We start from the raw sequence: 17,463 nt of genomic DNA on the forward strand, positions 1-17,463 counted from the left end.
AAGTGTTTTGTGCTACTTCTTCTTCTTCTGCTGGTTCTTCTATAATATTCTGTCAGGAAACATCCTTGCAGATGTTCAAGAACATTATCTCAACTATCTTGTGCTGATAGAGCGGAAACATACTTACACACAAAGACTCGACAAATTATTTTGATTAATACATAGAACAATTTACAAGAACTATTGCTGGTCACACATTATAATTTGTGTTAGTGACTATGTTTTGTCATAATTAAATCCTTAATTAATTAGGGGACTCAACAATCTCTCCCATTTGATGATGACAAAATATACGCATAAAAAGCGAACACTAAGACACATCAATAAAGGACTTTAGAAAAATAATCAATGATTTTGTCCCTCTAGTTCATTGTTTTGGGATCTTTAAGATGGGTTATCTATATCTTATAAGTTGATATAAAAGATAAACTTATTTATAATATACACTAATAATCAAAATTACATTTTAATACAAATGTATACTATTACAAATACAAAAGTATCATATCCAAGATGTTCTAATCGAACCAATCTTCTTCTTCTTCCTTTACAGACAACAAGTTGATGATATTATAAAGATCTTCAACTGTTAGCTTGGGTATCTCTGGTGGAAGAATAATTGGCTCTCTTATGGTAGGTCATGTCCTACCACGTGCTCTCTTTTTCTTGTTCTTCTTGGTTCAGCATCAATGTCGAGCACTGGTGCATTAGCATACATAGTAGCTTATTCAAGTAGTTTTCTCAGCTAGTTGATCACATTGTCTTTCAGCTCGCCATCGTTATACTTGAAGATTTCCAATAGCACCAACCATTTACAGTAACCATAGTTCCTTATATGAATTAATTGATTGTTAAATTCGGGCAAAGCGGGCAATATTGTGGTCGCGGTAAGGTGAAATGTCATATATGGTATCAAAACACTAGCATCTCGTGGTGTGACGGGCACTCAGCTCATGCATCTCCTGAGGTATAGATCCTGGGTATCCATTTTTTTCGGTTTGACGAGGAAGTCAGGATTCTAAGTGGGGGAGTTTGTAATAACTCGTCCAACATCGGGTAGAATTTGTATGTTTGAGTCTCTTATAAGATAACTCTCATCTTTATCAGACACAACGTGATTTAGGGCTACAAGCATAACAAATCCCATAAGAACTCTGTAGTTAAGCATGCAAGAGCGAAAGCAGTAGTAGGATGTGAAATGACCCGTTCATATACATTATAAACGATTCACAATAGTTGATTACATTGCGAGGTATTTAACCTCTATATGATACATTTTACAAACATTGCATTCGTTTTTAAAAGACAAACTTTCATTTCATCGAAAGTTAAACAGGCATGCATACCATTTTCTAATATATCAATCTATCAACAACTTCTTATCAATCTTGATGAACTTAATGACTCGAATGCAACGTCTTTTGAAATATGCCATGAATGACTTCAAATAATATCTTTAAAATGAGCAAATGCACAGCGGAAGATTTCCTTAAAACCTGACAATAAACATGCTTTCAAGTGTCAACCAAAAGGTTGGTGAGTTCATAGGTTTATCATAAGCAATAAAATTCATTATTTTGATAGACCACAAGATTCAAATACAGTACACCTATCTCGTGTACGAAACCATTTTTTCATAATGCTTAGCAGAGTAGGTTCGTATCCTTTTCTCCCCCGTAGGTTGCCTCGCAATTTTTAATAACCGTACACATATCTCGTGCACAAAACTAATACACATAACCTGTGTATAAAAATCATTCTCTCGATACATAACATTCACTTTACTTTCATTGTTTGGCTTGGTAACCGACCTTAACATATAATGCGCATCAATAATATCCCCAAAACAGAACATCTCGTCTGTATAATATATAAACTTCGAAGTACTAAACACCACGCCCATTAGATCTTCCGTCTAGTGAACATTCTGGGTGGGGGTGTTAAACCCGGTAGCTACCTTTAGGATTCGCGTGAATTAGGGCCATACCCGTTTTCTAATTCTTAGGTTACCAAGCAATAATAATCAGGGAAAATATTCATAACAATTAGTGGCAATTACCACGTCCAACTAATTCAATCATAATCAACAGAACTTCTGTCTGCATAATAATTCATTCGAGGAATGTTTTGCCTGTGTCTATCTCGTCAAACATTTATAAAAGCATCTCAGTCCAAAAATATAGATTTCAAAGGCATTTAATAAAGCAGTTGTAAAAACAGTGCATGTATTCTCGGTCCCAAAAATGTAAAGAGTAAAAGGGAGCAAATGAACTCACACATATAAATATTGTAAAACAGTTAATAAAGCATTTGTATGTATTCTCAGCCCAAAAACGTAAAGAGTAAAAGAGAGCAAATGAAACTCACAATACAATATTTTGTAGTAAAAATATTCATTCGACGATACTGAACAATGCAGGGTTGGCCTCGGATTCACGAACTTATATCATTTGTGTGTATATATATATATATATATATATATATATATTAACACACATAATTGGAATCGAACAAATTTATATATATAAATTTATTTGTTGTTTCCTTTTTATATTAATAATTTATATGTTTCATATATTCATTTTATATATGGAAATATTAATTTTATTATGTTATATGTATTAAATATATACATATTATATATATATATATATATATATATATATATATATATATATATATATATATATATATATATATATATATATATATATATATATATAATATGTATCATTTGTTTATTAAAATTATAATAACACTAATTACTATTAGTAATGGTAAAAATGATAATAATGATAATACCTAATATTTTAATAAGGATAATAATGTTAATAATTCTTTTAGTGATAATAATGATATTAATGATAATAACTATAAAAATATTAATTTTTACTGTTAATGATAGTTATGATAATGATTTTAGTAATTACATAATAATACTCATGATAATATAAATAATAATACTTATAACGATAATAATCATAATAATGACTATGATACTTATAATGATAATTATACTACTAATAATAATTATAATACCAGTAATAATAATAATAATAATAATAATAATAATAATAATAATAATAATAATAATAATAATAATAATAATAATAATAATAATAGTGATGTCGTAGCGTGGGGGTACGAAATAGTGTATATTTTACTAGGAAAAACTATTAAATACGATACATTTTTACACAAGTTATTTATTTATTTATAGATGGGATATACCTAAACCTTGCTACAACACTTATAGGCAGTGTACCTAATCGTAGAGTAGTGTAGTTTTTAGTAAGTCCGGTTCGTTCCACAGGGAGCTGGCTTATTTCACACTATATTTTAAACAATTGTATTCGTACAAAATATATTATATTAATAATATATAAAAGGGGGTTTTACCGTTTAATGACCGGTTTGTCGATTTTATATTTTAAGCATAAAGATAAATGACGATAATTAAAGTGCGTAAAATAAATAACAATATTTAAAATTACAATAAATAAAATGACAGTAAATAAAAGTACGATGAGATATAAAATAAAAGAATTATGCTTATTTAAACTTTCGCAATCATGATGTTTGACGTTTTGATTTTAATTTATTACTCTGGGTTAATTGTCCTTTGTACTGGATTATTTAATATGTCCGTTTGGTTTTTGTCCATAATAGTCCATCAGTCATAAATATAAAATGCGAGTGTTCTCGTCAAATTATCCTTATACCCGAAGTCAAATATTCCAACTAATTGGGGACTTAAACTGTAACAAGGTTTTAATACTTTGTTTAATAATTACACCAGGATATCGACTGCATGTAATCCAAGGTTTAATACTTTGTTAACAATTACGCCAAGTGTCCTTGTACATAATTTCACCCCTGTTTTAATAATTCCATAAACTATTAATCCATTCCCGTGTCCGGTTAAATGAACGATTATTCGTACATATAAATATCCCGCCCATCGTGTCCGATCGAGTGTAAATGGTTATTTATAGGTACGTCCAATTGTAAATTTTTATATTAAAATTAACAAACTATCATTTAGTTAAACAAATATAAAGTCCATTAATAGCCCATAGTCTAATTTTCACAAGTGTCGTTCTTTTGTTCAAACCCCAATTATGGTACAAAGCCCAATTACCCTGTCTTTAATATTTTAGCCCAACATCATGATTACTTCGATTTAAATAAGCATAATAATAACTTAGTTACAAGACATTAATTTAAAAAGGAGAACATAGCTTACATTGATTATTTATCGCGTAGTGGTACACGGACAGAGCTCCGACTTTAAAACCCGTAAAAATAACTTTTACATAACCCAAACTAACTAATATAAAACTACCCTATACTATATATATATATATATATATATATATATATATATATATATATATATATATATATAATATTATATATATTTATTTATTATTTATTTTTTATTACAGAGTATTATTATTATTATTTTTATTATTATACTCGGCAGAATGCATGGCCTTTTATAGGCATTTCTGATTTTTGCAGCTCCGCGAGTCGTGGAGTTTTAAGCCTGCAAACTCCGCGAGTCGTGGAGTTTGAAAATCCAGCTCACACAATTTTGGAACCTTGCTTGTCGACATAATTTATATATAAATATAAAATATAAATAATTAATATAATTATTTATATATTATATTATATTCTTGTGCATAGTAGACTTGTAATTTTTGGTCCATTGCGTCGGGCGTTGATAGTTGACTCGGGTACCGGTTCCGGATTTTCGAACGCCTTTTCGTATAATTTAATATCTTGTACTTTGCGTTCCGCAACTTGTACTTTTGTCATTTTTAGACGTTTCTCATCAATAAATTGAACCACTTGGATTGTATCTTGTACATTTGAGATTTTTGGACGTTTGCGTCTTCAAATCTTCGTTTTCGCCTTTTGTCTTCGCACTTATTTAATATAAACGATTACAACTTAAAATAGGACAATTATAACTAAATAATTTACATATTGGGAGGATATTGCTACTAAATATATGTTCATTTGGAGCACTATCAAATAATAATAATAATAATAATAATAACCATAATATCTATAGTAATAATACTTTTACAAATAATAATAATAGCGATATTAATATTACTTATAATACTATTAATAATGATAATAATTATAACTTTGTTAATAATAATACTAATCCTTATAATTGATACTAATACTATTATTTGATGAAAGTAATAATAACTTTGATTATTTTTATAATAATAATAATAATAATAATAATAATAATAATAATAATAATAATAATAATAATAATAATAATAATAATAATAATCTTATTGCTAATTTTAATAATAATACATATATTAGTAATAATAATATTATTAATAATTATAATACTTGTAATAATAACAATGATGAATAATAATAATAATAATAATAATAATAATAATAATAATAATAATAATAATAATAATAATAATAATAATAATAATAATAAAATGAAAGTGTATACCCTTTAAAGAGCCATTCTAAAAAGAATTGCCCAAGACCGGGTTCGAACCATCGAGCTCTCGTTAACCCGACATGTACTCAACCAGCTGCTCCGTTTTATTTTTCTGTTAATATCACCACTTAATTTCTTTTAACCTGGTTAATATGTTTCCTTCTTCTTCACAAATTCAAATCGACCATGGATGAATCCTAGTTAATCATAAGTTTATTATTTAATCTAGGATTTATAATTGATGCAGAATCATTTAGAAAGTATTTAAAATAATTAAAACAAAAGAAAAACAGAACATAAGCTGTTCTTGTAAAAAAAAAATACTTATGAACACAAATAATGATTTTGAAATTGAAGCAGTTTGAGACCACCATTCCTACATGAGATCAGTTTGAAATCCTACTTAGAAGCTTTCTCTATGCTCAATTTAACTCAAAACATCAACATGATTTCGAATTTTACCAAGAACGGACTGTTTGACTTTTTGAAACAAATCTTTGACTCGACAATTCGTCCTCATTAAGAGGAATTGTTACCTCAAACTTTGTAGATAGTTTTAATAGATGAATATTAATCTATCTGGATTATTAGAATTTTAAAATTTTTTGAATTAGGGTAATTGCTTACCACAGTCAAGAACTCTATGAACTCAATACATGATTTTGAATTTAAGATTGTTTTAGCTTATGGTTAAATAAGTTCTAATTTATTCCTAGAAACTTTCTGGATCTTCAATTGATCCTAAAACATAAAATCAAACCAGAATTTTAACAAAAACAATTCTGTTGACTTTTTGAATTAAATCTTTGACTCAAAAATTGGAATTCAATATAAAGAATTGAAGCATGAACACTTACAGATAGTTTGTTTAGATCATTCCTAAAAGAACTGCATTGTTACTTTTTAAAAATTCATTTGAAATTGAGTAGTTGTTTATGAGGTGTGAAGAACAGGGTAACGAGCGAGCTGGGTTCTTTCAGTTTCTCTTTTTTTTTTTAATTCAAACTTGCAGTGAGTAATAGCATTATATGTATATATGATAGTCGAATAATTGAATTTATTGCTAATGATGTGAACGATTTTTGTTGGTATTGAGAATGATTTCGACAAATAACAAAATTCGACAAGAACAAAATTAATATAAATAAATAATTCACTCGATTACGATATGTAACAGAATTAGATACTGTTAATTGATCGATTTGTTTGTTTGGAATGGATAAAACAGACAGGAAATCTGATTGCAAAGAAAAAAAAATAAAGTAGATAGGTAAACTACAAATTCAGTTAAGTGTCTTTTTAAAATTTCTTATATATAATAATTAATATTATTAATGAATAAATATATTAATAATAATAATCCTAATTAATAATAATTATATTAATAATAATGTAAATAATTTTAAATGGTAAGATACTAATAATGATAAATAAAATTAATGATAATAATAATATGATGATATTAATAATAACAAAAATGATAAAATTTAATAAGTTTAATAATAATTATTGATAATAATAATAAAAAATGATAATAATAATAATATTATTAATGATACTAAAAATAGTACTAATTATAATAATATTTATATTTATATTTTTAATAATAATAATAATTTTAATAATAATAATATTATAACAATCTATGCATATCAAATTTCATATTTATATCGTAATATTATTAATACTGATATTAATATTAATATATAGTTTAATAATGATAATAAAAGTAATTATAACAACTATATTCTTAACCTGTGTTTTATATATATATATATATATATATATATATATATATATATATATATATATATATATATATATATATATATATATATATATATATATTCACATATTTATTTACACACATCTGTTCGTGAATCGTCGGAGATGGTCAAAGGTTAACTGAATCCATGTAAACAGTTCAAAAATTTTGAGACTCGATTTAATAGACTTTGCTTATCGTGTTGAAACCATATAAAGATTAAGTTTAAATTTGGTCGGAAATTTCCGGGTCGTCACAGTACCTACCCGTTAAAGAAATTTCGTCCCAAAATTTTATTGGGATGGTCATGGCTGACAATAAGTATGTTTTCATGACGCATACGAGCTGGAAATTAAAGTTTTATCATCAATGAGTAATATGGATAAAACAATTCGATTATTTGAAGCGTACGAGTGAAGCTGTCACAAAAGATTTGAAATGAAGAAATAGAGATTTGCCTTGGCTTTTGACGTAGTCAAGGTTGAATTTAGAAAATAAGGTGCATCTTAACTTTTGACGTTGTCTTGATTGAATTCCGAAATTCAAGACATTTAAATAAAATCTTCGAAATCTAAAAGATTTGATTCTTCGGCGAATAAGGAAATTAAGATTTCTATAATTAAATACGGTGACCTGCCTCGATTACTCCGTCTGATATTTTCATTATAAATTAAACTTTTTTCGTTCCATTATTTTCCCCATTCCTATACTTTCTTTCTTAGTTCATACATCCAAAAAATTATGAAAATGCTTAATCCAGTTCTAATCCTTGATATTTTCCTAATTATCATTTCTGTCATCCTTCTTTCAATCTTCCACCAAGAAAATCTGTTTACTTCTACTATTACCTTGGGGTGATACTATTCTTAATTCTACCGTGTCTTTATATTACTATTCGTATTAATATCCACGGTTTGTAACCTCCGTGTTGTTATTGGGCTTTATATTTTCTCTTATATTTTGGAGCTCTTTGCCTTTTTATTCCCTTCTCGACCTCTAGTAAAGCGAGTAATGGTCCAGAATTCATAACTATGGAGTTTCGAATAAACTTAATGTTCTAAACAAGAGAGAACGTAATAGCACGATTTGATTTGTCAAATTACCTGAATCACTGAGAATAGAACTATCAAGAATATACTTTCTTGATAGGTTCAGAAGTTAAGCAGAATGAAAGAATTATGTAACATGGCACATGATGATGTTATGATCTGTGAATCATCACGTCCCATTAGAAGCTCAGCATGACTTACTGTAATATAATCACGTTGATCAAGTGTCATTATATTATACTAACTCATACTTCAGTTCCCAACACTACTTCAATAACATTCATATTTTAAGTTCGAATTTTTCAGAATTTAGAAACTAACACAGTTCCCTTTCTGATGTAACACTGATATTGCGAAGAGATAAATGATTTCAGATAAGAATAGTTATGAAAATATCTTCAGAAATATCAAGGATATTTATAATGAAAGATACGATGATATCTTAGAATTTTAGAATCAAATTGTGATGAAGAAATTCATTCACGATGATTTAGAGCGATTAAGGAGCAAGATATTCGCTAAAGATTTCATCAAAAACAGAATCATCAGGATTCTTTATGTACAAGTTTAGTCCTTGTGATTTGTCCACAACCTCCTTCATAATTTCACATAATCCACTTTTTGGTACTAAATTTTCTATTGAGCGTTTCCAACACTCCATTCTTTATCATCATACTTTCGACGGTTAAGGTCGTATATGGTTGTCTACCGTTTCTGCGGCTTCATTCCGCTTTTTCAAACTTTGGAGTATTGATTCGTAGACTGAGTGCTTTTCAGAATTTCAGAATGGAAGATCATGATTCTATGAGATAATTATTATATGTATACATATAACTGTTGATGTAGACATGCTGCGAGATTTCAAAATACTCCCGGTAATTGATGTGGTAATTCTCGTTATAAGATGTGGATGAGTATATGAATAGGTTTTAACGAAAAAAATAGTGGTTCTTCGGAGAGACTTAAGCCAATGAGTAATGAAGTTGCTGGTAAGTTTACTGCTAATGTGGTGGAATATAAACGGTTCCCCGGTAACGATAATGAAAGGAAAACTTATATATCAAGGTTATAATAAGGCTAATTCGAATGAAAAGTCGAAATTGATTTGCTGAAGCTGTGACAAAATTGGCTAATTTATAAAGGGATTGCAAAGTTATTTTCGGTAATAACAACGCCAAAGGAGCTAGCACAGATACGTGTTAAATGTTTACTCAGGTTCCGAGTGTTTTCAGGTGCATAACTATATGCATCAATCTTTTCTTCTGTAGATGAAGCGCGGTTGGTTCATTCTCTTGATTGAGGTGTTTTTCAAGAATTATGAAAGGTTTGAACGCAGATTGAAATCGTCAAGATATAAACGATGTTTAAGATGAAATCAAGTGGCCAACTTGAAGAAATGTTTTGTTTCATATGTTATAATCAATATTTTAATTCATTTTAATTGTCCAATGTTAGTAGTCCACAGTTAATAGTCCACGATATTAGTTCAACAATTCATATATAGTTTAATATATAATATTCGAATTAATTAATACATGTCGTGACCCATTGTATACATGTCTCAAACTCGATCACAACTCAAAGAGTATATATATTATTTTAGAATCAACCTCAACCCTGTATAGCTAACTCGAGCATTACAGCATATAGAGTGTCTATGGTTATTTCAAATAATATATATAGATGCGTCGATATGATATGTTAAAACCTTGTATACGTGTCCCGATATTTAAAATGCGTAATTAACACTATTTAAATGACGATAAATAAAGTGCGTAAAATAAATAACAGAAATTAAATGACAATAAATAAAATTGCGAGAATTAAAACTGCGAAAAATAAATTGCGATGAAAAAAATGTAACTAGTTAGCTAGGAACAGTTAGCTAGAAACAATTAGCGTAGATTCTTACCAAAATTTTTCTCATAGTTAATTTGTATGTTTCTAACAAATTTTATTTTGTCCACTGTTTTCTTCATTATGCCACTTGCTGGATTCTGATATGTCAAAATCCAAATATAAAATTGAATGAAAATGGTTATTCTGTGGTGAACGGATTCGTATATCTGTGGATGTAAGTATGATAGTAAATGACTGTTGAATCAAATTCGAAGAATGCACAGTGTAACTTATTAATGTGAAATCTAAATATTCCTCGGGTATTACCTATATAACGACCCTCATTTTTCCAATATTAAATGCCCAAACAATATAATTAAACTTAACGATTAAACTTTAATCAGTAATTGACAAGCGTTAAGAATTATAAAACATAATAATTAACTTTGTGTAATAAACGACAAGTTAATAAAAGGCGAAAATAAGAAGCTAATTAATTTTCGTGAACAAAATATAATACTCTAAAGCTTGTAGCCTTTAAACAATTAAATTAGAACCTTTAATGAGTCATTTAAGCTAATCTAAAGTACAAGGTTTAAAACGAAAAAGTCCCAAACTCCTCCCTTAAAAGCCCTAGCTGAAATTTAAAAAAATATATATAAAGGAAATGCCCATTATACCCCTCCTAATTTTCAGCCCAAATCAACCCCCATCACCTCCTCATTAACCTAACTTGTTCCCCAAGTAATTCCTAATTAAACCCTAATTCTATAATTCTCTAATCACTCCTATAAATAGAGACCTAGGCTAGAGCTAATCTTGTACCAAATCACATTCACAAATCTCTCTCAAAACTCTCTCTCCTTCTCTCCTATTTTCGGCCAAACCGAAAATCACCACCAGCACCATCGAAAATCATCATCAATCTTCAAGATCTTCAAGTGATCTTCAAGTTGTTCATCGTGTTCTTCGCGTTCTTCAAGGAATCTTCAAAGGTGTTCTTGATTATTGGAGAGTTTTGATCTTCATCTTCAAGTGTTTCTTCTTTTCTTTTGTTAATCTTCATCAATCTTCATCAAGGTAAAACCCTAGATCCAAAACTCTTAAATCTTACTTTTAATTAATGTTTATAATCATAATTATTCATGCATGATCTTAACATTTATCTTGTGCATGTAAAAAAAAATATAAAAGTATACATATACATGCATACACACGAAAAAAGAAGAAGAAGAAAGGTTTAGATCTTGAAACCCTAATGATTTACCTAGATTGTGTTAATGTTTAATAATGGTAACAAGATATATACATGCTAGAAATAGATACACCATGCATTTGCAAAAAATAAAAATAATATATATATATATATATATATATATATATATATATATATATATGCATGTGCCGAAAATAAAAATAAAAAAATTTAAATCTTAAAAACCCTAAAGATTGGTTAGAGATTTTGTTAGTGTTTAAAAAAGGAAACAAAATAGTATATATATATATATATATATATATATATATATATATATATATATATATATATATATATACACACACACATACATACATACATACATATACAATATATATATATATACATATACATGTTAAATATTAAAACCTAATTAAACCTAACCCTAATTTATTAAACCCTAATTTACCTAAACCCTAAAACATTAATTAAAACCCTAATCATTACCTAATCATTATTACACTAAACCCTAATCATTAAATACTACTTTAATTAATTAAACCTAATTTAATTAATAAACCCTAATACTACTTATACTATTATTTAACACATATACACATATACTATTACTAACACTTATAATATACTACTTATATTATAATACTTATGTTACAATAGTCATTCATGATAGCGTGAAGTTACTTAAACATCGACGTTGCTTAAGGCCTAGGGTGATCCTTGGTACCACTATGGGACGCTTGTGGATTACGAATGCCAAACTTAGATTTTGGTCAAGAAAACCCTGGGCCAACCGGTAACAATAGGTCATTCTAGTGACTCGACGGTGACATAGATGTTTGGGTACGATCCACAATATCAAACCCGACTATAGTAATCATACACTTAGTTATCTTCACACTTAATAGGTGTTAGACTTATTAAGGACAACTCACTAGTGTTCGACACTAACTTTCTAAAAGTGGAAACTTACTAAAATTGGAAACTTTCTAAAAGTAGAAACTTACTAGGAATGGAAACTTAGTAAAACAAACTACACTTGCATACTTAAAATTAAATTTGGGCAAAACATTTAACTACTCTTAAATGTCAATAGGTTGACTTTCTGCTCATCCATCCTAACTTTCCATTCCGAGGAATAACCATCTCTCTCTACTTACTAAGGTGAACTCATAGCCACACACTTTATTGCATGCAACTTATTTAACTTTTTGGGGTGATACACATGCTGCTTTTACTATTTAGACACAAGTACCAACTGTTAAACTATGCTATACCCGGCTATGTCCGACTAAGTCCCTACAGTAATATTTTTAATTGCTCGTTGAACGCATTCTTAATTATTGGGGGTAGGCCTTGATAATGCTAAAAACGAACATATATTTCAAAGCATTATTCCTCAAGAAAGACAAGCTTTTAGTTGCAATTGTTCTATTTACAAGTGATATTCGTTTAAATAATAAAAGGTGAAGACAAAAGACAGATTCGATGAATTGAAGACGCAAACGACCAAAAAGCTCAAAATTACAAAAGACAATCAAAGAGGTTCCAATTATTGATAAGAAACGTCTCGAAATTACAAGAGTACAAGATTCAAAACGCAAAGTACAAGATATTAAATTGTACGCAAGGACGTTCGAAAATCCGGTACCGGGACCAGAGTCAACTCTCAACGCTCGGCGCAACGGACTAAAAATTACAAGTTAATTATATATATAAATATAATATAATATATAATTAATTATATTAATTATATATATATTATATTTATAAAATAAATCGTCGGCAAACAAAGAGCCAAAAGCTGGTGAGCTGTATTTACAAACTCCGCGACTCGCGGAGTTTGAAGGCAAAATGGGCCGCGAGTCGCGGAGACCCAAAGTTTGAAACTCCCTATAAAGCCAACCGAATTCTGATCATTTTAACCAACATATATCTATCTCTCTCTCAATATATACGTAAATATATATATATAATTTGTATTTTAATTTTAATTATAATTTTAAATCCTAATAATAAGGGTATGTTAGCAAATATTGTAAGGGTGTAAGTCGAAATTCTGTCCGTGTAACGCTACGCTATTTTTAATCATTGTAAGTTATGTTCAACCTTTTTAAATTAATGTCTCGTAGCTAAGTTATTATTATGCTTATTTAAAACGAAGTAATCATGATGTTGGGCTAATTACTAAAATTGGGTAATTGGGCATTGTACCATAATTGGGGTTGGACAAAAGAACGACACTTGTGGAAATTAGACTATGGGCTATTAATGGGCTTTATATTTGTTTAACTAAATGATAGTTTGTTAATGTTAATATAAAGATTTACAATTGGGCGTCCCTATAAATTACCATATACACTCGATCGGACACGATGGGCGGGGTATTTATATGTACGAATAATCGTTCATTTAACCGGACACGGGAATGGATTAATAGCCACTAGAATAATTAAAACAGGGATGAAATTATGTACAAGGACACTTGGTATAATTGATAACAAAATATTAAAACCTTGGGTTACACTCAGTCGACATCCTGGTGTAATTATTAAACAAAGTATTAAAATCTTGTTACAGTTTAAATCCCCAATTAGTTGGAATATTTAACTTCGGGTATAAGGATAATTTGACGAGGATACTCGCACTTTATATTTATGACTGATGGACTGTTATGGACAAAAACCAGACGGACATATTAAATAATCCAGGACAAAGGACAATTAACCCATGGGCATAAAACTAAAATCAACACGTCAAACATCATGATTACGGAAGTTTAAATAAGCATAATTCTTTTATTTCATATTTAATTTCCTTTATTTTATATTTAATTGCACTTCTAATTATCGCATTTTTATTGTTATTTTATTTATTTGCACTTTTAATTATCGTATATTTTTAATTATCGCAAGTTTATTTTATCGCACTTTTATTATTCGCAATTTCATTATCGTTATTTACTTTACGCTTTAATTTAAGTCTTGTATTTATTTTTAATATTTTACATTTGATTTTAACTGCGACTAAAGTTTTAAAATCGACAAACCGGTCATTAAACGGTAAAAACCCCCCTTTATAATAATAATATTACTTATATATATATATATATATATATATATATATATATATATATATATATTTGTATTTTTATAAATTTAAACTAATATAGCGTTAAGCTTTGTAAAAAGATTCCCTGTGGAACGAACCGGACTTACTAAAAACTACACTACTGTACGATTAGGTACACTGCCTATAAGTGTTGTAGCAAGGTTTAAGTATATCCATTCTCTAAATAAATAAATATCTTGTGTAAAATTGTATCGTATTTAATAGTATTTTTTGTAAAAATTAATAGCTATTTTATATACACCTCGCACGACATCAAGTATATTTTTGGCGCCGCTGCCGGGGAATCGCTTAAAAGCCGGAAGCGCAACGCTAATATAAAAAAAAAACAGATTTTTAGTTTACTTTTATTAAAATTCGCTTTTGTAAAAATACGTTTTAAATATTCTAAAATATAAAAAGAAAAACAAAAATATAAGTATTTTTAAGATTTTGTTAAATATTTAAGTTTTATAAAGTTTCTTTATTTTTATATAAGTTTTATTTAAGTATTTTGTTTTCATTTAAAACATAAAAAGAAAAAAAAATTTTAATATATATAAATCTATTTTTAAGATATTTTTAAAATTATAAAGTAGTTCTATTTTTATTTAAGTTTTTAAATATAAATTTTTATTATACAAATATTTTGATATAAAACAGAAAATATAAAAACAGAAAAAAAAAAAAAATCGCGTCGAATTTTATTTAACCTGTCATCTGAAAATTTGAACCCCGCGACTCGCGGAGTTTTCTGCTTCGGTCACCGCAACTCGCGGAGCCGTCTGACACGAACCTGGTCCAACAATTAATTCGATTTAGGTTTTAATTATTTATTATTATTATTATTAAACCTAATTAGGTTTTATATATAATATTATTTAGTTTAAGTTTTTAATTAATTTGTAATATTAAATTTTAATTAGTTTTATTTATAAATTTAAATTAATAGTTTTATTAAATAAATAATATAAAAATAATATTTTTATAAAAATTGTATTTTTTTACAACTTTTTGTATATTTTTATATTTTGTCCCTTTTTAGTTGTTTTAGCGTAATATTTGTATTTTTCGCTCATATTTATTTTTAAACTTAGTTTTTGCCATATTTATTTTTACTTCTAGATTTTTAGGCTTTGCCGTAAAATCCCTTAAGTGCTTTTTCTTTATACTAAGATTTAGGTGCTTTAGAATTTTGCGACGCCTTTTTAAGTTTTAGTTTCTTTTTAAGTTATTTCCATTTGGGATTTAGTTTTTCCTGTAAGCTTTAATATTTTTAGACGACTTTTACCTATGTATCAATTATCATTCCAATTAGTAATCTCAATTTGCGATTATAATTTTAAGTTAGTTGTAGTAATAAGGTTAGGTTAGTCAAGTATTTTTAAGTTTTATAAGTTTCTTTTATTTTTCCGTCACCTTTTATTTTTCAACCATTTTTCTTTTTCGACCTTTTTCGACGAACTCTTTTTCTTTCTTATTTCTCGCTATTCTAGTTTTAGGACATAGATTTTTATTCTACTTCTTATCTAAATTTCTTAAAATTACGAAAATTTATTTTAAGTGGTTAAATTAATAGACATCAAAATTTTCTGGTTCGTAGTAATAGTTGGATTTGTACGTGGACCGGGTTATTGGAGCCAAACAGTCCTCAATTATATTGAGACCAAACGAATCCTACCCCTCTGCTGCATCTTTTGGCTATTCGAAACGTGGGCAAAATCAGAAAAGTCTATTGATTGGATAACTTATTATAATTTTTCTTTCCTTTTAAAAACTAATAGGATATTCAGTGAATGCACCGAGCAAGACGTTCACCACCTTTTGTACGTTCACCACCTGTAACTAGATCAAGACACTTAGCAAATATTCCCACCGTTGATTTTTCTTTAGAATCGTCATACAGTCGACCAAGTACTCCAGTTCAAATATCCGATAATCCATTTTTTGAACCCGACCTCACAATTGAGAATCCGGAGAATATTCAGGAACGATTCGTAGATCCTGAACCACTAAACTTTCCTCCGGAACCACCAATCATTCAAACAGAGATTGTTGAGGAACGAACCATTAAATCAGAATCCTCTAGTGATTCCGATTCAACAAATTCAATTATGGAGAATCTGGAGCCTTTAAGTATGGAAGACCGAATGAGAGCTAAACGCACTGGCCAAGGTCACGCAATTACTCATCCAGACATTAATGCGCCAGATTATGAAATCAAAGGACAAATTCTACACATGGTGACTAATCAATGCCAATTTAGTGGTGCGCCGAAGGAAGATCCAAATGAACATTTACGTACCTTTAATAAGATCTGCACACTATTTAAAATCCGAGAAGTGGAGGATGAACAGATATATCTCATGTTATTTCCCTGGACTTTAAAAGGAGAAGCCAAAGATTGGTTGGAATCGTTACCTGAAGGGGCGATTGAAACATGGGATGTTTTAGTTGAAAATTTTCTTAAACAATTCTTTCCTGCATCTAAAGTCGTAAGACTTCAAGGAGAAATTATTACGTTCACACAGAAGCCGAATGAAACTCTATATGAGGCGTGGACAAGATTTGAAAAGTTATTAAGAGGATGTCCGCAACATGGTTTAGACACCTGTCAAATAGTACAAATATTCTACCAAGGATGCGACATCACTACAAGGAAAGACATAGATATAGCAGCTGGTGGTTCTATTATGAAAAAAACCGAAACTGATGCTTACAAAATTATTGATAACACTGCTTCCCACTCACATGAGTGGCACCAAGAAAAAGATATCGTTAGATCATCTAAAGCAGCTAGAGCCGATTCTAGCCATGACTTAGATTCCATTTCCGCAAAGATAGATGCTGTGGAGAGACGAATGGAAAAGATGACTAAAGATATTCACTCAATACGAATTAGTTGTGAGCAGTGTGGAGGACCACATTTGACAAAAGATTGTCTCAGTATTGAATTAACAATGGAACAAAGAGAGAATATTTCATACATAAACCAAAG

General features: G+C 28.7%; 1 non-coding gene across 1 annotated transcript; it reads right to left on the bottom strand.

Annotated features, from left to right (window-relative positions):
* Positions 1–16,963: 16,963 nt before the first annotated feature.
* On the bottom strand, positions 16,964–17,070 carry LOC139879197 (small nucleolar RNA R71). The gene has a single exon (XR_011770049.1). It is a non-coding gene; the product is annotated as a small nucleolar RNA R71 (small nucleolar RNA).
* Positions 17,071–17,463: the final 393 nt, after the last annotated feature.

The sequence above is a fragment of the Rutidosis leptorrhynchoides genome, chromosome 11, assembly GCF_046630445.1.
Source record: "Rutidosis leptorrhynchoides isolate AG116_Rl617_1_P2 chromosome 11, CSIRO_AGI_Rlap_v1, whole genome shotgun sequence".
Lineage (NCBI taxonomy): Eukaryota > Viridiplantae > Streptophyta > Magnoliopsida > Asterales > Asteraceae > Rutidosis > Rutidosis leptorrhynchoides.